The sequence below is a fragment of the Callithrix jacchus genome, chromosome 8 (genome assembly GCF_049354715.1).
Source record: "Callithrix jacchus isolate 240 chromosome 8, calJac240_pri, whole genome shotgun sequence".
In the NCBI taxonomy this organism is placed as follows: Eukaryota; Metazoa; Chordata; class Mammalia; order Primates; family Cebidae; genus Callithrix; species Callithrix jacchus.
In genome coordinates, this window is record NC_133509.1 from 11,881,639 (window position 1) to 11,905,804 (window position 24,166).

At 45.5% G+C, this 24,166-nt stretch overlaps 2 long non-coding RNA genes across 3 annotated transcripts in view; one reads left to right on the forward strand and one right to left on the reverse strand.

Annotated features, from left to right (window-relative positions):
* Positions 1 to 24,166, forward strand: part of LOC118144784 (uncharacterized) — a 137,269-nt gene that overhangs the window by 42,874 nt on the left and 70,229 nt on the right. The window lies entirely within an intron of this gene.
* On the reverse strand, positions 19 to 7,137 carry LOC144577532 (uncharacterized). The gene is made up of 2 exons (XR_013521664.1): positions 6,826 to 7,137; positions 19 to 1,903 (listed from the first exon to the last, which is right to left on the reverse strand). It is a non-coding gene; the product is annotated as an uncharacterized LOC144577532 (long non-coding RNA).

Below are 24,166 nucleotides of genomic sequence, written 5' to 3' on the forward strand. Positions count from 1 at the left end.
TCAACACCAGAACAAAAGTATGCCAAATTGCAGGGTTTATTGCCGGCGACCACGGAGGACTCGTGTCTCTCCAACCCGTGGCAGAGAAAGAAGAGTGACAAGACTTTTTTATACCCACAAAACCACCTTGGGAGTGGGGGTGAGGAATGGAGATGGGAATGAAAGCTGTCAATCACCTCCTGGGCTGAGAGGAGGGTGAGGGGGCTCCAGATATTTCAAGGGCCAGGGGACTTTTGTCATTCCGATTGCCACCTAAGTGGTTTACAGAGGTCAAGATAAACATTAGTTTATACATTATTTGGACAGGTGTGGGGTCCACATAATTTTAGGTTACTTGGCGCCAGGATGGAATTATCTGGGGGTGCTTACTTTGGTAAACAAAGGCCAGCAATTCTGGCAGTTACGGATAAGAGAAAGTATGCAGCTTGTCCTCTCTTTGCATTTTGCAAGGTAATCTTAGTAGTTTACAGGAGCCATGTGAGGAGAATGGAAACAGTTTTCCCATTTTAAAATGGCATTGTACTGGTTCTAATTCTAGGCCAGCTATATCACATTCCCCCCTGTTCTTATAACATAAATTAAATCTTTAATAGGTGTCCTCTTTTTGACACAGAGGCCCATAGTTGGATTTTAGAACTATTAATTTTACCGAATCTATTCTTTCCTGGATAAATTTGCAGAGCATGTTTAAAAGGCATGGTGTAAATGTTAATCTTAGGACCACTAACATCAAGGATCCTGCTAACCCAGTGAGCAGGGATGTCAGCTAGGGAGACCAAGAGAACAGTTTTTGGTACTAATTTCCTGAGGCCTCGCTGAGGTGTTTCATTTCTAAGTTTTTTCTAACCATAGCAAGACTGTCTCAGATAATTCCAGAATTACTTGCATAGAAGCAACATTGCTTACAGAGAGCCACATATGGCCCTCCTTCCCTCAAGAACAACACGTCTAACCCCTTTTTATTTTGCAATACCCTTTTAGCTAAGGAGTCTACTTATTTAGCTAATTTGGTGAGGGAATTTTCTAGATGGGCAATTTCTGCATCTATTTGATGTGAAAGAGTTTGGAAATTTTGGTCCCCAGTGACTAAGGCAGATATTCCTATAGCGGTGGACCCTGCTATTCCAAGTCCCACTAATAGGGGTATAATTATGGGGGCCTGTTTCTAACATCTGTCTGTATTGGGTGTTATGAGAATTTCACCTTCTATCTGGTGTGGACCTTGGGCATAGATATAGCCTCATTGTCTGAAGCCGTTTTTTGGCCACTACGTTCCCACACCCCATCTCCTTCGCCCTCACCGCATTTCCCAGCCCCATCTTTTTGTCTTCATTTGTCCTATAGTATTTGCATCTAGGCTCTCATTTAAGAGAGTGCAGAGGTCTAGGGAGAAGGTTATGGGATCTCTGGGAATATACTCTAGGGTTTAGTTGACAAGGGTGGTTCCAGCCCCAAGTACAGTACTAACAAATTGTCCCGTTGAGCCTACCGTGATGACCTATTGACAATAAGTGGGCATTAAGGGGGGTGGTTACAGGAATCAAAGAGATTAGGATGACAACTGTGATCGGCGTGAAAGTCTTAGCTTTAGGGGGTCCGTTGAGGATGAAACTATTTCTTATCTTGCATCCGGGGGTGCAGTCTTGACGTGTGAATGGTGAATCCAGGCAGTCAGTCTGTCCACCTTGACTGCCATGGGAGTGACCAGAATCACGGTGTAGGGTCCCTTCCAGCGAAGAGTCAGGCCGGAGGCAGTAAATCTCTTTATCAGGACTTCATCCCCCCGCCGCTGGAAGGGCTGGAAGAGGTGTAGCGGCTGGTCAGTGAGGTCCCCTGGAGTAGATCGAACTTCCCTGATGAGTGAATGCACCTGGGACTGGACAGACTGGAGTGCCTGCAAGGACTTAAGGAGTGTATGGTTATGGACTTCAGCATGTATGGTGTCCGCGAGTTTGGGGAGTAAGGGAGGGGGCCTCCCAAACAATTACAAAAGGAGTAAAGCCTTTCTTATAGGGAGTACATCGGGTACGGAGGAGAACAAAAGGAAGCAGGCTGACCCAGTTTTCACCGGTTTCTAGAATGAATTTTGTTAAAGTTTCCTTTATGGTCCGGTTCATCCTTTCAGCCTGCCCAGAACTCTGGGGGCGATAGGCAGAGTGTAGCTTCCAGGATATGCCCAGGGCCTTGGCTAGGTCCTGTGAAACCTGTGCCATAAAAGCAGGGCCATTATCTGATCCCAGTGTCAGCGCAAGCTAAACCGAGGAACCAGGTCCCATAACAGTCTCTTTGTTACTACCAGTGCGGTTTCTGACCTAGTAGGAAAAGCCTCGACCCATCCAGAAAAAGAGTTTGTAAACATAAGGAGGCATTTACAGACTCAAGCTGGGGGCTTTATTTCAGTAAAATCTACTTCCCAGTGTTCCCCTGGGCTGGTACCCCTAAGCCTTATTCCTGCTTGACTAGTTTTACTGTCTCCTAAATTTACCCTGTCGCTTACATTGCAATGAATAATAGTCTTCCTAACAATTTTATGTAAATGTGGAGTGTAGTATCTGGCCCTTAACAACTCAGTGAGTTTTGTTTGTCCTAAGTAAATGGCCTGGTGTGTTCTTAACTAGAGTCTTCTCTAGAGCCTCTGGGAGCACAATCCTTATGTCTAGTAGAATCCACCACCCTGTGGAATCTTGCCGTCCCCCCTGTTCTTTAGCAAAGTTTTCTTCCTCAGGCGAGTATGTTGGGGTACGAGGCAGGTTTGGGCGCGCAGTGTGGAGGACATCTATTGTTTATTGGCAGTCATGAATTGGCTCCTCTGGCCCACTGTCAGGAAGCAATGTGGCGGCATTTGACATCCATTTTCTGGGGCTCCACGGAGTAGTGACTCTACCACGTGGGGAGCCACTAAGTTTAACTCCTGCCTCAAAGTCAGCTTGTCTGCCTCTTTGATTAATAGGGCTGTGGTTGCCACCACTCTTAGACAAGCTGGCCGCCCAGAGGCTATGGGATCAAGTCCTTTTGAAAGATAGGTGACTGGCTGGGATTAGGATCCCAGAGTTTGGGTGAGCACCCCCTTAGCAACTTTCTGTTTTTCATGCACAAACAACTGGAAAGGTCTAGAGCTGTCTGGCAGGGCTAAGGCTGGGGCCGCCATCAGGGCAGTCTTGAGCTTGTCAAAAGCCTGTTGCTCTACCTCTGTCCATGTTAAGGGCTGATTTCCTCCAGTGCAGGCATACAGGGGCTTGGCTATCTTAGAAAATCCCAAAATTCATAGCCTGCAGTACCCTAGTGCCCCAAGGAATTCTTTAACTTGGCGTTTCATGGTGGGGGTGGGTATTTGCAGCACTGCTTGGATTCAGCTGGGTGCCAATGCCTGGTTGCCCTTCTCTATAATATAACCCAGGTAAGTAACTCTCGGCTGGCAGAGTTGGGCCTTTTTAGCTGAGACCCAGTACTCTAAAGTCTGTAGGGTCCTTAGTAATGACTGGGTGGACTCTTTACAGTCCTCCTGGGTTTTTGTGGCTAAGAGTAAGTTATAACTCAGCTCGGAAATCAGCAAGGTCTTGGCTCAGCGTCTCATCAAACAAAGTGGGGGAATTCTTAGAACTGTGCAGCAGCTTCTCTGCTGGATTTCTGGTTCCCGGGAGGTAACTCGGGTTTCCTGGAGTGCTGTTATCACTGCGTTAGTAACTCCCTTATCTTGCTTGGCCTCTAAGGTGTTCCTATTGTTAAAAACTTTTTGGGCAATTTCTAACAACTGAGCTAAATTTATTTCCTGAAACCCCTCTAATTTTTGCAACTTTCTTTTGATGTCTGGGGGAGACAGGGAAACAAAAGCCAGATTTATGGCTCGCTGATTTTTACAGTCCCTACCATGGAGCCGCTCTCTTAACCCCCTCTAACAATTACCGGTGAAAAGTGTTCAGACCCTGGTGACCCCTCAAGGTGTTGGGCCCCCATGTGGGGTCGGGTAGATGAAAAATACTATTTTAATTTGGTCCTGGCATTTTCTGATCTTCCCCCCATCCTATGTATTGCTTTATGGGCTTCTTGTCTAATTCTACTCCTCTCCTCTGTGGTGAACAAACTCAGTAATAATTGTTGGCAGTTATTCTAAATGAATGATAAGTTTGCAGCACAGATTTTAAGAGCCCTGTCAAAGCCTGGGGCTTCTCAGAGAACGGGGGATGTTGAGCTTTCTGACAGAACTTACTCTACTGTAAAACTTTGCTACTGCTTCAAGATCCTCCAGCCTCCCGGCACGACCCCTTCCCGGGGAAGTTTCTATCTCAGTAGTTTTCTAACCCTCCCCCTCTTGCCATTTTGGTAGTTCCCCAGCCCTCCCAGAACTATTAAACTCAGCACTTCCCCAGCTCCTCCCCTCTTGCACAGCCCCTCATACTGGAGGTATCTGCCGGCTTGCAGGCCATAAAACTTTCTTTTGCCATGCCACAGGTGCTGCGTGTCAATTTTAGGTGCTGCCCAGCAGATTTGTCCTTGCTTTTAATAAAGCTCGTGCCAGCACTTGGTGTTTTGGCCTTCTCCTTAATTTCTATCACCTTCCAGTTATATAAGTCACCTGACAAGAAGTGAACAAAGAATGGGCGACCCCAATTGTTTCCTTCTTTTTGGGGAGCCTCTCGGAGAAGAAGGACTGCCGGTGAATGTAGGGCCTGCTTCGAGTGTGGAGAGGAGACAAGGGCTGGTCATTAGTACTATCCAGGAAGGGGTGTTGGGACCCCGCCCCCGAGGGCCAAAAATATGGTAAAGGCAACTCTTGGTCCTCAGCAGGGCCTGGAAGAAGAGCCGGTGCTGAGGGGCCCTTTTTTTTTTTTTTTTTTTTTTTGGCCTGCTAGCATAACCTGAAGTCCAGCACACACTATACATTTTTAAGCCAAGGAGCGGGGTGCTGGCTCAGCCTCAGCCATTGATCGATGTATGAAAATTGATCAGGGTGGCCTGGGGACCCTGACACTATGTTCCAGACAGCCTGAGTTATCTTGGGGTCATATGTCCCTGTATCTGGCCAGCCTACCCCCAAGACTGGCCACTCTAACTCACAAAGGGTGCAAAGCCTCTGTGGGTTTAGTTTAATACCATACTGGCCAGAGAACCCTAATTTAAAGTTTTCCGTGATGCATCGGAGGTGGGTGTACGGTCAGGATTGTGACGAGCCCATTTGGTCGTTTTCTTTCAGTTTTAAATTTTTCCCTGAGAGATTTTACTAGTTTAAGACTGGCCTTATTGAGGACTTGAACTAACAATCTTGCAGCTTGGGGCTCCCTCACCCCACCTTTGCTAACAAATAATTTGCACTACAAAGAGTTAGAAAGCTGTTCTTAAAGCCAGTTTTTAGAGGCGAATGCTACACTCTGAGACAGTGTGGCCTGCCTGAAAGCCGGGTGGGGCGGGAAGCCGGCAGAGAAGAGAAAAAAATGCTTTTGGTGTCAGTTTAAACTGAGCTCCAAGCTGCTGGGCCGGCTGTGAGTTCTTCGCCCCTGCAGCTTTTTGTCACTTTTACACAGGGACCCTGAAAAGCATTAAATTCTTGTCTCCCCCCCTCCTTTTTTTCCCTTTTTTCTCCATTCTCTTCTCTGTTTTCTCTCTCTTTTCCTATTTCCTCTCTCTTGCTTTCTTTTCTTTGTCTCTGTCTCCTCTCTCTTCCTTTCTTTCAGGACTCTTGCTTACTACCGTGTCTTTCTTTTTCTGTGGAATAGCCAACTTTGGAAAGCCTCTAATTCAAATTTTGCCCTCTCTAAAGCAGGTTTTAGTAAGGCCTCCCTGTGATACACTACTGGGCACTGCTTATAATAACATTGGACACTTTTCTGGCAGAATAGGCAGTTACCAGTTTTCCATCCCAACCAGACAAAGAGCTCTTGTAGACCCTGACCTAGGACTTTGTTTCCTACAACCCCAAAGAAACTGCTTCTGAGGTGCTGGGGGCACAACCGCCTTCCTGACATAGGCTCAGACCCAGCACGGGCAAAAATACTCTTTTCCCGGTGGAGGTGGCTGGGAGAATTTACAGACCACAATGATCATAACAAGGAAGAAAATAAAAACAACTGAAGTTAAGACTATCTGCCACATGGCGGAGAACGAAAGAATGAGGCCTCAGTGATAGAAGAAAAAGATGAGAAAGAAGGAGAATAGAGTAATCTCTGCAGGGATATAATCAATGAAAGTTCCCTGCATCCAATGTATGTCTGCTAGCAGAAGTCTAATAATACTGGCAAACTTACAGACGGGACAGGACCACATACAAGAGTGACAAACAAAGGGTGGGAGCCTCCCAGAGGAGACCACTCAGTTGCCTGCCCAGCCACACCCCTGGAGGGGTATTTCAGGAATTGACTAGAGGTGTACCCATATAATCCCCGGGCCTGGTCACCTCAGGATGAAAGTCCGAGTAGGACAGCTCTGAGGTGAATCACCGTTATGCCTTATGATGCTCCCATGGAACCGCGGGTGGAGGCCCACTCAAGCCCCGTGGCTTTCAGCCATGGGACTACAGAGATACTCACACACACTCTCACTCACACAGAGGCTATGGAAAACAATCTAATGCTGGCACCCACTATGCCAGCTACCAGAAGGCTGCCACCCACTATGACAGCCACCAGAAGGCTGGCACCCACTATGCTAGCCACCTGACGCTGATATACCCACTATACCAGCTACCAGAAGGCTGCCACCCACTATGACAGCCACCAGAAGCCTCAAGCGACGTTTCGGTGAGGCTTGCCAGGTCAGAGTTGCAGTGACTCGTCAGTCCCCCGACACAGGCCCTTTCCCTTGAACCGGTTCCCAGATTCCAAACCAACCTACCTCCGGAGGCTTTTAGGACCCTGAAGAATTTTGGGTGAATGTCGACCGGGTGGGCGCTCCTCCGCAGTGGCCCTCCGGGGCCCTGAGACAGCTCAGGGGACGCCTCCCCTAGAGGCTTCCGAGGTGGGAGCGGCCACCCAGGTGAGACTCTGAAATGGCTTTTGTCTGGTGATGAAAAATAAGATCTCGGTGGAACCTCCAAAATGTTGCATTGAACTCAGCACAGAAAGTCAACACCAGAACAAAAGGATGCCAAATTGCAGGGTTTATTGCCGGCGACCACGGAGGACTCACGTCTCTCCAACCCATGGCAGAGAAAGAAGAGTGACAAGACTTTTTTATACCCACAAAACCACCTTGGGAGTGGGGGCGAGGAACGGAGATGGGAATGAAAGCTGTCAACCACCTCCTAGGCTGAGAGGAGGGTGAGGGGGCTCCAGATATTCCAAGGGCCGGGGGACTTTTGTCATTCCGATTGCCACCTAAGTGGTTCACAGAGGTCAAGGTAAACATTAGTTTATACATTATTTGGACAGGTGTGGGGTCCACATAATTTTAGGTTACTTGGCACCAGGATGGAATTATCTGGGGGTGCTTACTTTGGTAAACAAAAGCCAGCAATTCTGGCAGTTACAGATAAGAGAAAGTCTGCAGCTTGTCCTCTCTTTGCATTTTGCAAGGTAATCTTAGTAGTTCACAGAAGCCATGTGAGGAGAATGGAAACAGTTTTCCCATTTTAAAATGGCATTGTACTGGTTCTAATTCTAGGCCAGCTATATCACACAGTGAGCCAATATCGCACCACTGCCCTTCAGCCTGGGTGATAAAGCAAGACTCCATCGCAAAAAACGAACAGCCTTGTTAAATTCCTCCCATGTGTGAATGCACTTGCTGTAATGTTTATTTCTGCTATTATGAGTCACCCGCTCCCAGGGCTGCCCTGCCCATTGCGAGACCTCTTCTGTCTTCTTAAGTGTGAGACAGTGTTTTCCATGCCTTTACCACATTCTCTGCCTCTCTGGCTGGTGTCACGGCCCTTTAAGGAGAGTCAGCACATTGGCTCCGGGATCTTGGTCTCCCCAGTTTGGCAGCAGGCCCCGACTTTGCATGAGAAATAAATGTTAGTGGGAAAAATCTTTTTAAAATTTTTTTTGAGATGGAGTCTTGCTGTGTTGCCAGGCTGGAGTGCAATGACACAATCCCGGTTCACTGCAACTTCTCCTTCCGGGTTCAAGTGACTCTCCTGCCTCAGCTTCCTGAGTAGCTGGGACTACAGGCACGCGCCACCACGCCCAGCTAATTTTTGTATTTTTTAGTAGAGATGGGGTTTCACCATGTCGGCCAGGATGGTATTGATCTCTTGACTTTGTGCTTTGCCTGCCTCGGCCTCTCAAAGTGTTGGAATTACAGGCGTGAGCCACCGCACCCAGCTGGGAAAAGTCTTTTTAAAGATGCACGTATATAGTGAAATGTATATCTCAACACAAACGTCATTGCACCTGTTGATGTGTGTCTTAAGCCTGAGGTAGGAAAGTTTGGTAAGTGGAAGTTACTTTTCATCTCCTTTATCATAGCATGGCACATGGAAGAGGAGTTTGGCTTTAGCATTTTGCTGTGAGTGTCCTGTTTATTCCATGGTCATGGGCCTTTAGTGCCAAATTTACTTGAAAACCTTGTGAAATTATTTATGCAGAAAGAAAGAATGAGGAATCTTGGGTAATGGGAAAGCAACCAGCCAGTTTTGCAAAGACTCCAACATGGATGGTTTATAACCAATTGGAAAAACATGTCTCATCTCAGTTGATTTAATTTTTTTTGCAGTGCTGGGGGCCTTAAGTGTTCCCAGAAGGTTTAAGGAGCATAATCACCTCCCAAGGTGGTCAGCACAGTGACAAAAAATGACAAAGGGCTCTGCCTGAGTCTGAGGGTTCTTCAGTCATGGCCAGCTCTGTCTAGGGGAGCAAAGACCCTGTCTGTCCTCAGCCTTCTGGCTATGGCAGGGGCATGGGGTTGGGAGAGCAGAGTGTGGGCACTTGTTCTGGCTGGAAACAGCCTTCAAAACAAGGTTCCAGAGGCAGAGTTTGAGACCCAGACAGGAAAAGGGGATGGCCAGTGTTGATGCTGTCAGAGCTGAGGGTCCCGAACTGTCTGATTATAAGCACAGTGTTGGGTCCTTATGTATTTTACAAGGTTATTTTCAGAGACATGGAAGTCAGTGGACCCACTTTCTCTTCCTCGTTGGAGTTCTCTGAAAAAGTGTTCCCAGGAACAGATATTCTGATGGGGCCACGGCCCCACCAGTGTCCTTAAGAGGAAAAGCTCTGTCAGCAGAGGAAAGCTCAGCCCCGGCTGATCACACAGGCTACACTAGGGTGGGATCTGCAGGCACCAACAGTCTGCCCTAAGGCTCCAAAGTCAGAGGCCCGGTTGCTCCTGGTCCTGGCTTTGCTAGCTAGTGTCTCAGTCCTGGCTCTTGGGGGGCTGATGTGATGTGTGTGAGTTGGAGCAAATGGCATTGCTCCTACCCCCACCAGGGTGGTGTCAGGATGAAATTCAACATGGGAAGTGCCCTCCCCCTACCCCCATGGACCAAGAGGTGATGCTATTAGAGTTATATGCATTTCCCCTTACTGTTTCCATTTGCTTCCTGAAACCCTGCAAGAGACTTTGTGGGAAAGGAAGGGTCTTTCAGATGCCTGAGTGCAGCTGGGAATGGCTGTTCCCGGTTAACCAGGCTGATTGGAGCCCAGGGTGTTGGCTGGGTCATGGGTTTGAGCCACCAGAGCCACTGAGGCACAGCTGGCCCGCTGCCAAGTGCTGCCAGTCATCCTTCAAATGTCACCATTGCTCATGCCTGGGAGATGTTCCAGCATTGACCAAAAGTGTTGCTGGGTCTTGTCCTACTCAGAACAGGCCACTGTAGAGTGATCTATTGCCATACTCAAGGACAGATCTGGGTCCTGTGCCTCCCAGGACTCTGAACACAGAATGCCCCTGACAGGACCCCAGCCCATGGGCACAGCCCCTCTAGTTAGTATTATGCACTTATGTAAAATGCACTCCCTTTTGAAGAGGGGGATAGCCAGTGATTAAAAGAGTTGAGGGCAGGTCACCAGGCTGTTTCAGGCTCCCTTAGGAAATGACTCTGAGAGGGTTACTATACAGCAATGGAAAGGTCTCCCTGTTGGAGGGGCTCTGTGCCTGGCCAGCCCCTTACTTTAAATTCTAGCCTACTCCAGCCACCCAAGAATCTTCATTAAGTGGCTCTGAAGTAGGAACTGCTACTTAATTTGAAAAGATGAGCACAGAATGAAAATCAGTAATTTCCAGAAATTAATATTCAAGTGGTCTGGGTGCAGTGGCTCACACCTGTAATCCCGGCACCTTGGGAGGCCAAGGCAGGCAGACCACAAGGTCAGGAGTTCGAGACCAGCCTAACATGGTGAAACTCAGTCTCTACTAAACATACAAAACTTAGCTGGTCATGGTTGTGGGCACCTATAATCCCAGATACTCAGGAGGCTGAGGCAGGAAAATTGCTTGAACCTGGGAGGTAGAGGTTGCAGTGAGCCAAGATCACACCATTGCACTCCAGCCTGGTGACAGTGCAAGACTATGTCTCAAAAAAAAAAAAAAAAAAAAAAAAACAAAAACAAAAACAAAAAAAGATTCAAGCAGCAGAGCATTCAGGCAGGTTTTAGGGACTCTTTTGAGCAGAGGGCCCTGGCTGCATACTTTGTGCACTGACTGGCCCAGGTCTGGAGAGAGTGCAAGGCAGGCAGCTGGCCTGCACCATGTGGGTGAACTGAGTCAACCTGCCCTTTGCGGGGGTTGATGGGATCTTTTCTAGGCTGTTGGCCTGGGCAGGGCTGATGACATTATTGGGGCTTTCCCTGGTCTAGGCTGAATATGATACACTGGGACAAGCTGAACAGAGGGGGTTTGGCACAGGGTGCTCCAGGGGGCATCATCTCTGTACAAAGGGAAGTCCCTGAGCTTGAACACATGACTTAATCATCTGTCACAAGGTTCAGAGCAAAACCCAAAGGCCAGGCAATGGTGCATTGCAACTGTCACCACCCAAGTTAGCATTTTCCAGTATCATGAAAAAAATGCTTTGTAGATACGAGGTCTCACTGTGTTGGCCAGGATAATCTCGAACTCTTGGTCTCAAGTGATCCTCCTGTCTTGGCCTCCCAAGGTGTTGAGATACACTCATGAGCCACTGCCCCTGGCCTCCAACACGGTTTTAACATTTTTTTTTTTTGAGACGGAGTTTTGCTCTTGTTACCCAGGCTGGAGTGCAATGGTGCGATCTCGGCTCACCGCAACCTCCGACCTTTGGGTTCAGGCAATTCTCCTGCCTCAGCCTCCTGAGTAGCTGGGATTACAGGCACGTGCCACCATGCCCAGCTAATTTTTGTAATTTGTAATAGAGACGGGGTTTCACCATGTTGACCAGGATGGTCTCAATCTGCCGACCTAGTGATCCACCCGCCTCGGCCTCCCAAAGTGCTGGGATTACAGGCTTGAGCCACCGCGCCCGGCCTAGTTTTAACATTTTTGATATATCTGTGATTTTTGGATTATACCTGTTTCGTTACTTCCATTAGAGAAAATTGACCTGGCCAGGCAAGGTGGCTCATGCCTGTAATCCGAGCATCTTGGGAGGTTGAGGTGGGCAGATCACATGCCGTTTCTCCTGTGAGAGCTTAAGACCAATTTGGACAACATGCAAAACCCCGCCTGTACTAAAAAAACAAAAATTAGCCAGGCATGGTGATGGGTGCCTGTAATCCCAGCTACTCAAGAGGCTGAAGCAGGAGAATCTCTTGAACCCAATGGAGATTGCAGTGAGCTGAGACTGTGCCACTGCACTTCTGCCTGGGCCACAGAACCTCAAGAGCAGATTTTTGTCACTGCCGGGCGACCTTACTAATCACTAACCATGGGCGTACAAGGACAAATGAATGAGGGCAAAAGAATTTAAGCCTTGTGTTCTTTGCCTTTGACCTTCAGCCTTATTCATTCCTGCAAATGCTTTGCCCACGGCAAACTTTTGAAGACCTTAACTTTTCTAAGTGAGATTTCCAAGTGAATTTATGTTTTCTGGAAAGGCAATCCCTTTACTGGAGAGTAATTGGTATTTGAAGAGAATGAGATCAGGTTGCTAAGGACACCCTTGTTTGCAATTTTTGGTTTATATAAATTATTAGTGAATAAGAGAAATAAGTTTATTTTTTCTTCCAGATGGTAAACCGGAAGGGAAGCATGTTATGGGGTAAAGTGAGTCATGGGGAGTGGGAGGCTCTGATGGAACAGGGCTCTGGGACCCCTCTCTTTCTAGACTTCGGACCTCTAATTTAGCTACAAGGCCTCAAATGAAAAGACAAACAAAGCTTCTAATTTGGTTGGGTGGGAACAGATAAAAGTTCCTTTTGGCCAGGCATGGTTGCTCACGCCTGTAATCCAAGCACTTTGGAGGCCAAGGCGGGCGGATCACCTGAGGTTGGGAGTTCAAGATCAGCCTGACCAACATGGAGAAACCCCCATCTTTAAAAAAAAAAAAAAAAAGTTTCTCTTGGTGGATGGATAGGGGAGGGAAGGAGGAAGTGTGCAGAAACTGAAAGATGACATTTTTTGGGGAGAGAGGAAGAAATCTCTTGTTTAATTACAAAACAAAAATGTCATTTGCAGTGCCTTCCTTCTCCTACCAGTCATTTAACAAATTGACATGTAATTCACATACCGCAAAATGCAGCAATTTAAAGTGTACCGTTCTCTGGTATTTGTTTGTTGGTTTGTTTCTGAGACAACATCTTGCTCTGTCACCCAGGATGGAGTATATGGCATAATCTCGGTTCACTGCACCCTGCACCTCCCAGATTCAAGCCATTCTCCCACGGCAGGCTCTCTAGTAGCTGGGGTTAAAGGCACCAACCATTGTGCCTGGCTAATTTTTGTATTTTTAGTAGATACAGGGTTTCACCACGTTGGCCAGGCTGGTCTTGAACTCCTGACCTCCGGTGATCTGCCCACCTTGGCCTCCCAAAGTGCTGGGATTGCAGGCCTGAGCCACTGCACTAACCTCATATTTTTAGTTTTTAAGTTTTTCATAAGAGAAATAGGAAGCCCACATATTACTTATCTAGTTATCTAATGTTAATAGAGCTTTCTTATAACTTATGTTTACATAGATATATTTTTCATCCTGTTGTTTTCCTCTTTGCTGTGTTTTGTATTTAAAGGGTGCCTCTTCTACACATTAGACAGGTGGGCCATGTTTCTGTTTGTTTCTTAAAATTCAGTCTCACTATCTCACTTTCTCAGAGTGTTTATTCACTTACAGTTCAATGGAATTTCTAACATGCCATTTGTGTTCTGTTCTTTTTTTAGACAGTCTTGCTCTGTCGCCCAGGCTGGAGTGCAGTGGGGTGATCTCAGCTCACTGCAATCGCCACCTCCCAGATTCAAGTGATTCTCCTGCCTCGGCTGCCCAAGTAGCTGGGATTACAGTTGTGTGCCACTGTGCCTGGCTAATTTTTTTTGTATTTTTAGTAGTGAGCCAGCATGCCTGGCTTATTTCTTTTCTGTTTTTTGTTCCTCCTTTCCTGCCTTCTTTTGGATGAATGGAGTGATTCTTCACATAGCCTTTCATCTCTAGTCACTTTTTGGTTGTATCTTTTTGCTCTGTTTTTAGCTATGTGTGCTTTCTTTAGCAATTGTTCTAGGGATTATAACACACACCCTGACTTTTCACAGTCCACCTGCAGTGCTTATGACACCACTTGGGCAATAAGGCAGTGAAAAGGAATGAAGCACAGACATGGGCCCCATGTGGGTGAGCCTGACACTTTATGCCAAGTCCAAGCAGCCAGTCACCAAGGGCCACATAGGGTATCATCCCATCTATATGAAATGCCTCGATGGGAAAATCCAGAGAGACAGGGAGCAGATTATTGGTTACCTAGTGCTAGGGGTGGAAGGAAGAATTGGGAGGGGTGATTCCTAAGGATAACAGAGTTCCTCGTTGGGGAAATGAAAATGTTCTAAAATTGATTGTGGTGATGGATGCACCATTCTGTGAGTATACAAAGAGCCACTGATGTAGACACTTTATTTTTTATTTAGTTATTTGTTTGGAGACAGTCTCACTCAGTTGCCCAAGGTGGAGTGCAGTGGCATGATCTTGACTCACGGCAACTTATACCTCCTGGGTTCAAGGGATTCTTTTGCCTCCGCCACCTGAGTAGCTGGGATTACAGGCATGTGCCACCACACCTAATTTTTTTTTATTTTTTGAGGCAGAGTCTGGCTCTGTCACTGAGGCTGGAGTTCAGTGGCATGATCTCAGCTCACTGCAACCTCCACCTTCCAGTTTCAGGTGATTCTCCTGCCTCACCCTCCTCTGTAGCTGGGATTACAGGCATCCGCACCATATTGGGCTACTTTTTTGTATTTTTAGAAGAGACGGAGTTTCACCATGTTGGCAAAGTTTGGTCTCGAACTCCTGACTTTAGATGATCTACCCACCTTGGCCTCCCAAAATGCTGAGATTACAGGCCTGAGCCACTGCATCCAACTCCATAAGGTAAATTTATATTTACCTTTTAAGAATCTGCCAAACTGTCCTTTGGAGTGGCCATGCTGTCTCATGTTCCCCCAGCATGTGTGAAGCCTCCACTTGCACACCCCCCCCACTTGATATTGATAGTGACATCTATTTGCTTTTTGAGATGGGGCTCACTCTGTCACTCAGGCTGGAGTGCAGTGGCACAATCTTGCCTACTGCAATCTCTGCCTGCCAGATGAAGCAATTCTCCTATCTCAGCCTCTTGAGTACCTGGAACGCCAGATGCAGGTCACCGTGCCTGGCTAATGTTTTTGTATTTTTAGGAGAGGCAGGGTTTCACTATGCTGCTCAGGTTGGTCTCGAACTTCTGACCTTGTGATCCGCCCACCTCGGCCTTCCAAAGTGCTGGATTACAGGTGTGAGCCACCACATCTGGCCATGGCATCATTTTAATGTTGAACCTTTCTTGACAACGTGTGCTGCATAGATTTCTTTGCTTTCAAAGTGTTGCATTGAAATATTTCTTCATGTGGATTGTGTGTGCATATTTTTGCATGTTTATTTCGAGAGTTTTGTTTCTTGGGGGTGTGCTGTTGCAGATGGGATGTTTTCTTCACTTTTCTAACCTCTTGTTTGTACATAGGAAGACTGTCAGAGGCCAGGTGTGGTGGCTCAGGCCTGTAATCCTAGCCCTTTGGGAGACTGAGGCAGAAGGATTACTTGAGCCAAGGAGTTTGAAACTAGCCTGGACAGCATAGTCAGACCCCATCTCTATTTTCTTTTCTTTTCTTTTTTTTTTTTTTGAGACAGGGTCTTGCTCTGTTGCCCAGGCTGTAGTACAGTAGCGCAGTTCCAGCTCACTGCAACCTCCACATCCCAGGTTCAAGCAATTCTCATGCTTCAGCCTCCCGAGTACCTGGTATAACAGGAGTGTTTCGCCACACCCGGCTAATTTTTGTATCATTAGTAGAGTCAGGGTTTTGCCATGTTGGCCAGGCTGGTGTGGAACTCCTGGCCTCAAGCAATCTGCCTGCCTTGGTCTCCCAAAGTGCTGGGATTACAGGCATGACATGTGCCCTGCCCCATCTCTATAGTTTAAAAATTAAGAGAAAGGAAGGCTGTTTAGTATGTTCCTTTGTACCTAACTCCTTAGACAAGAATCTGCCTGCCTCAGTTTTCAGAGTAAATAGGACGATTTCACCTTCTGCCTTTTTCTTTAATGTCTCACTTTGCTCCTTGCCTAGCATTGGCTAGGGCCTCCGAAGTAATAGTGGTAACAGAGCGCATTCTTTTGTTCCAAAGGTTGATGGAAGCTTCTATTGCTTCCCTCCCTTACAAATGATGCTGGGGTTTTGTTTGGTGGGTGGGTGTCTGGGTGTAATTTCCTTTATTGTGTGTAATTTAAGGAAGTATCCCTTTTTCTAATTTGATAGGTTTCTTTTTTTTTTATAGGCTTCTTTTATAAATTTTGTAGTAAATTTTGTCAAATGCCTTTTCAACATCTATGATTATGATTTTCAACATATTAATATAAATGAAATGAAAAGTTCTAATTTTGAGCCATCCTTTTCACACTGTACAAGTCTCACTTGGTTTCGGTAAGTTTTTCTTTTAAGCACGAATGGGGTTTATTTGCTAATATTTTGTTTTGCATTTTCATACATTGATTTTTACATAAATGTCCTGTCTTGTTTTAGAAATAGGGCCTTGCTCTGATGCCCAGGCTGGAGTGCAGTGATGTGATCACAGTTTATTGTAATTTTAAACTCCTGGGCTCAAGTGATCCTCCCACCTCAGCCTCCTGGGTAGCTGACACTACAGGCACGTGCCACCATGCCCAGCTAATTTTTAAATTTTTTGTAGAGACCGAGCCTTGCTGTGTTGTGTAGGCTGCAGTTCAGTGTACACTGTCGATGTGAATATTTGTTGGTCTTTCAGCTGGAATCATTCCCTCTCCCATCTGTTTGTCTTTAAATGCTGGGCATGCACACACACTCCACCCGCACCCCCAACTGGAAAATATTAATGTTGTCCGACCTGCCTCGAGAAGGGAGAACTGTTTTACCCTCTTTGTATCTCTGCTGGTGTCAAGTCCACTGCTGTGTTTTTGGTAAATACCTGACCCAAAGAGTGTGGGAGGCAGGAAGGGAAGGCTTCTGCATTTCCCTTGTGGACCCGACATCACAGATCCATTAAGCATATTGGGAAACCAGCAGGTCAGGGGGCTGTGTACTCTAGTTGCCTCTGACTCAATTGCTCAGGGCCCCCTGCATGCCAGTGATGTGCTTTTCTTTTTTATTGCATTTAAGATTTTGGGGTACATGTGAAGAACATGCAAGATTGTCACATAGGTACACACGTGGCAGTGTGATTTGCTGCCTTCCTCCCCTTCACCTATATCTGGCATTTCTCACCATGCTATCTCTCCCCAACTCCCCACCCCCTGCTGTCTCTCCCCTGTTTCCCCCGAACAGACTCCAGTGTGTAGTGCTCCCCTCCCTGTGTCCATGTGTTCTCATTGTTCAACACCCACATGTAAGTGAGAATATGCGGTGTTTGATTTTCTGTTCTTGGGTCAGTTTGCTGAGAATGATGGTTTCTAGGTTCATCCATGTCCCTACAAAGGACACGAACTCATTGTTTTTGATGGCTGCATAATATTCCATGGTGTATATGTGCCACATTTTCCCTGTCCAGTCTATCATCGATGGGCATTTAGGTTGGTTCCAGGTTGTTGCTATTGTAAACTGTGCTGAAATGAACATTTGTGTGCATGTGTCCTTATAGTAGAACGATTTATAATCCTTTGGATATATACCCAGTAATGGAATTGCTGGGTCAAATGGAATTTCTATTTCTAGATCCTTGAGGAATCACAACACTGTCTTCCACAATGGTTGAACTAACTTACACTCCTACCAACAGTGTAAAAGTGTTCCTATTTCTCCACATCCCCTCCAGCATCTGTTGTCTCCAGATTTTTTATGATGGTCATTCTAACTGGCGTGAGATGGTATCTCAGTATAGTTTTGATTTGCATTTTTCTAATGACCAGTGATGAGCATTTTTTCATGTTTGTTGTCCTCATTCAATACTATATTGAATAGGAGTGGTGAGAGAGGGCATCCTTGCCTAGTGCCAGATTTCAAGGGAATGCTTCCAGTTTTTGCCCACTCAGTATGATATTGGCTGTGGGTTTGTCATAAATAGCTTTTATTATATTGAGATACGTCCCATCAATACCTAGTTTATTGAAGGTTTTTCACCTAAAGGCTGTTGAATTATGTCAAAGGCCTTCTCTGCACAATTGAGATAATCATGTGGTTTCTGTCTTTGGTTCTGTTTACGTGGTGCATTACGCGTATAGACTTGCGTATGTTGAACCCGCCTTGCATCCCTGGGATGAAGCCTACTTGATCATAATGGATAAGCTTTTTGATGAGCTCTTGCAATCGGCTTGCCAGTATTTTATTGAAGATTTTTGCATCTATGTTCATCATGGATATTGGCCTGAAGTTTTCTTTTCTTGCTGAGTCTCTGCCAAGTTTTCATATCAGGACAATGTTGGTCTCATAAAATGATTTGGGAAGGACTCCCTCTTTTTGGATTGTTTGGAATAGTTTCAGAAGGAGTGGTACCACCTCTTTTTTGTATGTCTGGTAGAATTCAGCTGTGAACCCATCCAGACCTGGGCTTTTTTTAGTTGGTAGGCTATTGATTGCTGCCTCAAATTGAGCTTTTGTTATTGGTCTATTCAGGGTTTTGACTTCTTTCTGGTTTAGGCTTGGGAAGATACAAGTGTCCAGGAATTTATCCATTTCTTCCCGGTTTACTAGTTTATGTGCATAGAGTTGTTTGTAATAATCTCTGATGATGGTTTGTATTTTTGTGAAATCTGTGGTGATATTCTCTTTATCATTTTTTATTGCATCTATTTGATTCTTCTCTCTTTTCTTTTTTATTATTCTGGCTAGTGGTCTATTTTATTGATCTTTTCAAAAAACCAGCTCCTGTATTTATTAATTTTTCTTTTGAAGGGCTTTTTATGTCTGTATCTCCTTCAGTTCTGCTCTGATCTTAGTTATTTCTTGTCTTCTGCTAGGTTTTGAGTTTTTTTGATATTGCTCCTCTAGCTCTTTCAATTCTGACGATAAGGTGTTGATTTTAGATCTTTCATTGCTTCTCATATGGGCACTTATTGCTATATATTTTCCTCTAGACACTGCTTTAAATGTGTCTCAGAGATTCTGGTATGTTGTGTCTTCGTTCTCATTGGTTTAGAAGAACATCGTTATTTTTGCCTTCATTTCATTGTTTATCCAGCCAACATTCAAGAGCCAGTTGTTCAGTTTCCATGAAGCTGTGCGGTTCTGAGTCAGTTTCTAAATTCTGAGTTCTAACGATTGTACTGTGGTCTGAGAGACTGTTATGATTTCCATTATTTTGCATTTGGTGAGGAGTGTTTTACTTCCAATTATGTGGTCAGTTTTAGAGTAGGTGTGATGTGGTGTCGAGAAGAATGTATATTCTGTGGATTTGGGGTGGAGAGTTCTGTAAGTGTCTATTAGGTTTGCTTTGTCCAGGTCTGAGTTCCAGTCCTGGTTATCCTTGTTAATTTTCTCTATTGTTGATCTGTCTAATATTGACAGTGGAATGTTAAAGTCTCCCACTCTTACTGTGAGGGAGAGTAAATCTCTTTGTAAGTCATTCAGAACTTGCCTTACATATCTGGGTGCTCCTGTATTGGGTGCATATATATTTAGGATCATTAGCTCTTCTTGTTTCTTATATTCTTTTGCCATGATGTAATGTCCTTCTTTGTCTCTTTTGATATTTGTTGGTTTAAAGTCTATTTAATTAGAGACTAGAATTGCAATTCCTGCTTTTTTTTGCTCTCCATTTGCTTGGTAAATCTTCCTCCATCCCTTTGATTTTGAACCTTTGTATATCCTTGCATGTGAGATGTGTTTTCTGGATACAGCATACCGATGGGTTTTGTCTTTTTCTTTAATTTGGCCGTTCATGTCTTTTGATTGTGGCATTTAGCCCATTTACATTTAGCGATAATATTGTTATGTATGAATTTGATACTGCCATTTTGATGCTCGCTGGCTGTTTTGCCTGTTAGTTGATGCAGATTCTTCATTTTGTTGATGCTCTTTACCATTTAATATGTTTTTGTATTGGCTGGTACTGGTTGTTCCTTTCTGTTTAGTGCCTCTTTCAGGAGCTCTTGTAAAGCAGGCCTGGTGGTGACAAAATCTCATAGTACTTGATTTTTCACAAAGGATTTTATTTTTCCTTCACTTATGAAGCTTCGTTTGGCTGAAAGTGATTTGCTTTTCTTTGTGAGTTGTCTCTTCACTCATATTCCTAGGCTGAGTTCCCCAAACAGTGGCTAGCACAGCACCTGTAACAGTTGTGGGTGCATTTCTGATCTTGCATGACCTGATTTACAGGGTATTTTGAACAGGAGCTACCCATTATGGCTTGGGATATGGCTAAAGATTATTGACGTCCTTTCATAAAGTAACTGGTAGAATATGTGCCATACGCTATTATTGCAAAAGCAGAAGTCGGGGGGGTGATTGAGCCTGGGCTGCATTGGGAGTTAGACAGGCCCGCATCAGCACCATCCTGAGCATTTGTAGGTTATATGACCTTGGGGGAATCCCCTCAACTCTCAGCCTTTGTTTCTTCCCTCATTGAGATCCTACATTCCTCATTGGACTATTGTAAGGCTTAAAATCAAACATCTTTCGAGGCACTTGGAGCAGTGCCTGGATTCTGGGGTCTTTAGGCTGTAACCATAGCAAACATTCAGATCCCAGCCACCCTCCCTTTTTTTCCCTCCAGTGTGGGAATGTGGAGGACCAATCTTCTCATTTCCATTTACCCTGGAGTTCTTTCTTCTGAACTTCATCTAGCACCTGCTGTGCATCGGGGATTCATAGGTGGGGAGGTCAGAAACAGCCAGGTCTGGTGTCTGGCCTTCAGCTTGCCTCAGTCCCTGTGGCTGACACCTGGCCCTTTGCTCTGGAATCTGGACCCTACAATCTCCTACCAAAGTCTTAGCCCAATGAGAGCTCGAAGGCACCCCCTACTGCTGAGAAGATTCCATAACTGCCCATGTCTCCCCGACTCCTGAGTGGATAATCAGCCCCAGCAATCCAGAGACACATTCTTGGATTCTGGTAGCTTTATTTTTGAGTTGAAAACTCAAAGAAAAAGGTTATGTTCGAAAAGAAAGTAAAGAAGAACTTTGAATACTGTAGCCTGGGGCCCAAGTTCACAGGTGCCCCTACCAAAACAGAGGCCCTCTGCAGCATTCAGTCCCAGTGTGTCTACCCCAAAGACAGTAGCTCTCTGCCTAGGCTTCTGAAGAGCTATCAGTTCCCCTCAAAGAACCTCCTGCCTCAGGAGATTCCTGGATCAGGCAGGTAAAGCCAGGACCAGGCAGCTGAGAACCTGGCTCCATTTCCCCCTCCACACAGTCATCGTTCTGAAGCAGTGCTTCCATCATGACTTTGGAATAAGTGAATACATACCTTGGGCATGAACAGGAGCTGGGTAGAACTGTCTCTGCAGGGCTGGGACTCGCTGGCCACGCTGTCTCTTGGTTTACAGTGGAGGTGTGGAGGAAGGGGGAGAATTACCCAGACCAGTGGGAGAGTTTCACGTCCTCAGAAGTATTTTGAGCACAATGGCAAACAGCTCTTTTCTTCTGCATTTGAAGCACATGTGGTTCTGAGTTTCCCGGCATTCCATGCTGGTAATTCTGTTCCAGCCAACAATCTTGCCCTTGTCAAGGATCTGGAATTAGAATAAAAGGTGAAAAAGTTTGAAGCCTTTGGCAGCCTAGTGCTGGCTTAGATGAAATCTCAAACTGAATAGAAGAGAGAAGAGAAGTAAGGCCAGGCTACGGGCCCCAGAGGAGAGGGGCCCCTGCTCTTTCCTGAGATAAATTATGTTGGGGCCCCTATTACAGCTCCTGGCCCTCCTTATTAAAAGGACAACTCTCCATCCACTCCCACCCATCTCCCTCTCCTCTTTCTGTAAGAGCAGCAGGCACGGGTCAATGAGTCCCTCCACCTGCCAGGCCGTTGCAAGCAGTGGTGTTAGGCCCAGACTGCTGAGTTCCTGGGAAACTGAACAAGCATCTATGCAGCACTCACTCCATGTCAAGCTCTGCCACCAGCACCCTGGAGACAGAAGACCAAGACATACTTCCCGGCCAAGGGGGGGGTGGAACCTTAGCACATAATGCATTGAGGGCTCAGGATGCATCCAACCCAGAGTGCAGGCTGAAGGGAACTCTCACTGTGAGGGTGGGATCTTCAGTACAGCTCGCAGTGGAGGCTGCTCTACTGTTTCCCCATCGAGTGTGGTGGGCAAGGGCACAGACTGGGCACTCAGAGCTACCAGGGTAAGGAAGCGCTCTTCTAACCCTCATCTGCTAGGAGAACTGTTTAGAAGATGGGCTTTAACTTCTTTGAGATGGAATCTAGCTCTGTCACCCAGGATGGAGCACAATGGCTCACTGCAACCTCTGCCTTTCAGGATCAAGCAATTCTGCCTCAGACTCCTGAGCAGCTGAGATTACAGATGCCTGCCACCACACCCTGCTCATTTTTCTATTTATATTAGAGACGGGGTATGGCCAGGCTGGTCTCCAACTCATAACCTAAAGTAATCCACCCGCTTCGGCCATTCAAAGTGCTGGGATTACAGGTGTGAGCCACCGCACCCTGCTATTTTTTTTTTTATTGCATTTTAGGTTTTGGGGTACATGTGAAGAACATGCAAGATTGTTGCATAGGTACACGTGTGGCAGTGTGCTTTGCTGCCTTCCTCCCCTTCACCTATATCTGACATTTCTTTCCATGCTATCTCTCCCCAACTCCCCACCCCCTGCTGTCCCTCCCCTATTTCCCCCCAACAGACCCCAGTATGTAGTGCTCCCCTCCCTGTGTCCATGTGTTCTCATTGTTCAACACCCACCTATGAATGAGAACATGTGGTGTTTGATTTTCTGTTCTTGGGTCAGTTTGCTGAGAATGATGGTTTCTAGGTTCATCCATGTCCCTACAAAGGACACAAACTCATTGTTTTTGATGGCTGCATAATATTCCATGGTGTATATGTGCCACGTTTTCCCTGTCCAGTCTATCATCGATGGGCATTGATGTTGGTTCCAGGTCTTTGCTATTGTAAACTGTGCTGAAATGAACATTTGTATGCATGTGTCCTTATAGTAGAATGATTTATAATCCTTTGGATATATACCCAGTAATAGACTTGCTGAGTCAAATGAAATTTCTATTTCTCGATCCTTGAGGAATCTCCACACTGTCTTCCACAATGGTTGAACTAATTTACACTCCTACCAACAGTGTAAAAGTGTTCCTATTTCTCCACATTCCCTCCAGCATCTGTTGTCTCCAGATTGTTTAATGATGGTCATTCTAACTGGCGTGAGATGGTATCTCAGTATATTTTTGATTAGCATTTTTCTAATGACCAGTGATGAGCATTTTTTCATGTTTGTTTTCCTCATTCAATACTCTATTGAATAGGAGTGGTGAGAGAGGGCATCCTTGCCTAGTGCCAGATTTCAAGGGAATGCTTCCAGTTTTTGCCCATTCAGTATGATATTGGCTGTGGGTTTGTCATAAATAGCTTTTATTATTTTGAGATATGTCCCATCAATACCTAGTTTATTGAAGGTTTTTTGCCTAAAGGCTGTTGAATTTTGTCACAGGCCTTCTCTGCATCAATTGAGATAATCATGTGGTTTTTGTCTTTGGTTCTGTTTACGTGGTGCATTACCTTTATAGACTTGCGTACGTTGAACCAGCCTTGCATCCCCGGGATGAAGCCTTCTTGGTCATAATGGATAAGCTTTTTGATGAGCTCTTGCAATCGGCTTGCCAGTATTTTATTGAAGATTTTTGCATCTATGTTCTTCATGGATATTGGCCTGAGGTTTTCTTTTCTTGCTGAGTCTCTGCCAGGTTTTAGTATCAGGGCAATGTTGGTCTCATAAAATGATTTGGGAAGGACTCCCTCTTTTTGGATTGTTTGGAATAGTTTCAGAAGGAGTGGTACCAGCTTCTTTTTGTATGTCTGGTAGAACTCAGCTGTGAACCCATCCAGACCTGGGCTATTTTTAGTTGGTAGGCTATTGATTTGCTGCCTCAACTCGAGCCCTTGTTATTGGTCTATTCAGGGTTTTGACTTCTTCCTGGTTTAGGCTTGGGAGGATGCAAGTGTCCAGGAATTTATCCATTTCTTTCCGGTTTACTAGTTTATGTGCATAGAGTTGTTTGTAAAAATCTGACTATGGTTTGTATTTCTGTGAAATCTGTGGTGATATTCCCTTTATCATTTTTTATTGCATCTATTTGATTCTTCTCTCTTTTCTTTTTTATTATTCTGGCTAGTGGTCTGTCTATTTTGTTGATCTTTTCAAAAAACCAGCTTTTGGGTTTATTGATTTTTCTGTTGAAGGGTTTTTTATGTATGTATCTCCTTCAGTTCTGCTCTGATCTTAGTTGTTTCTTATCTTCTGCTTGGTTTTGAGTTTTTTTGATATTGCTCCTCTAGCTCCTTCAATTTTGACGATAAGGTGTTGATTTTAGATCTTTCATTGCATGCCCGTATATAGTGAAATGCATATCTCAACACAAACATCATTGCACCTGTTGTTGTGTGTCTTAAGCCTGAGGTAGGAAAGTTTGGTAGGTGGAAGTTATTTTTCATCTCCTT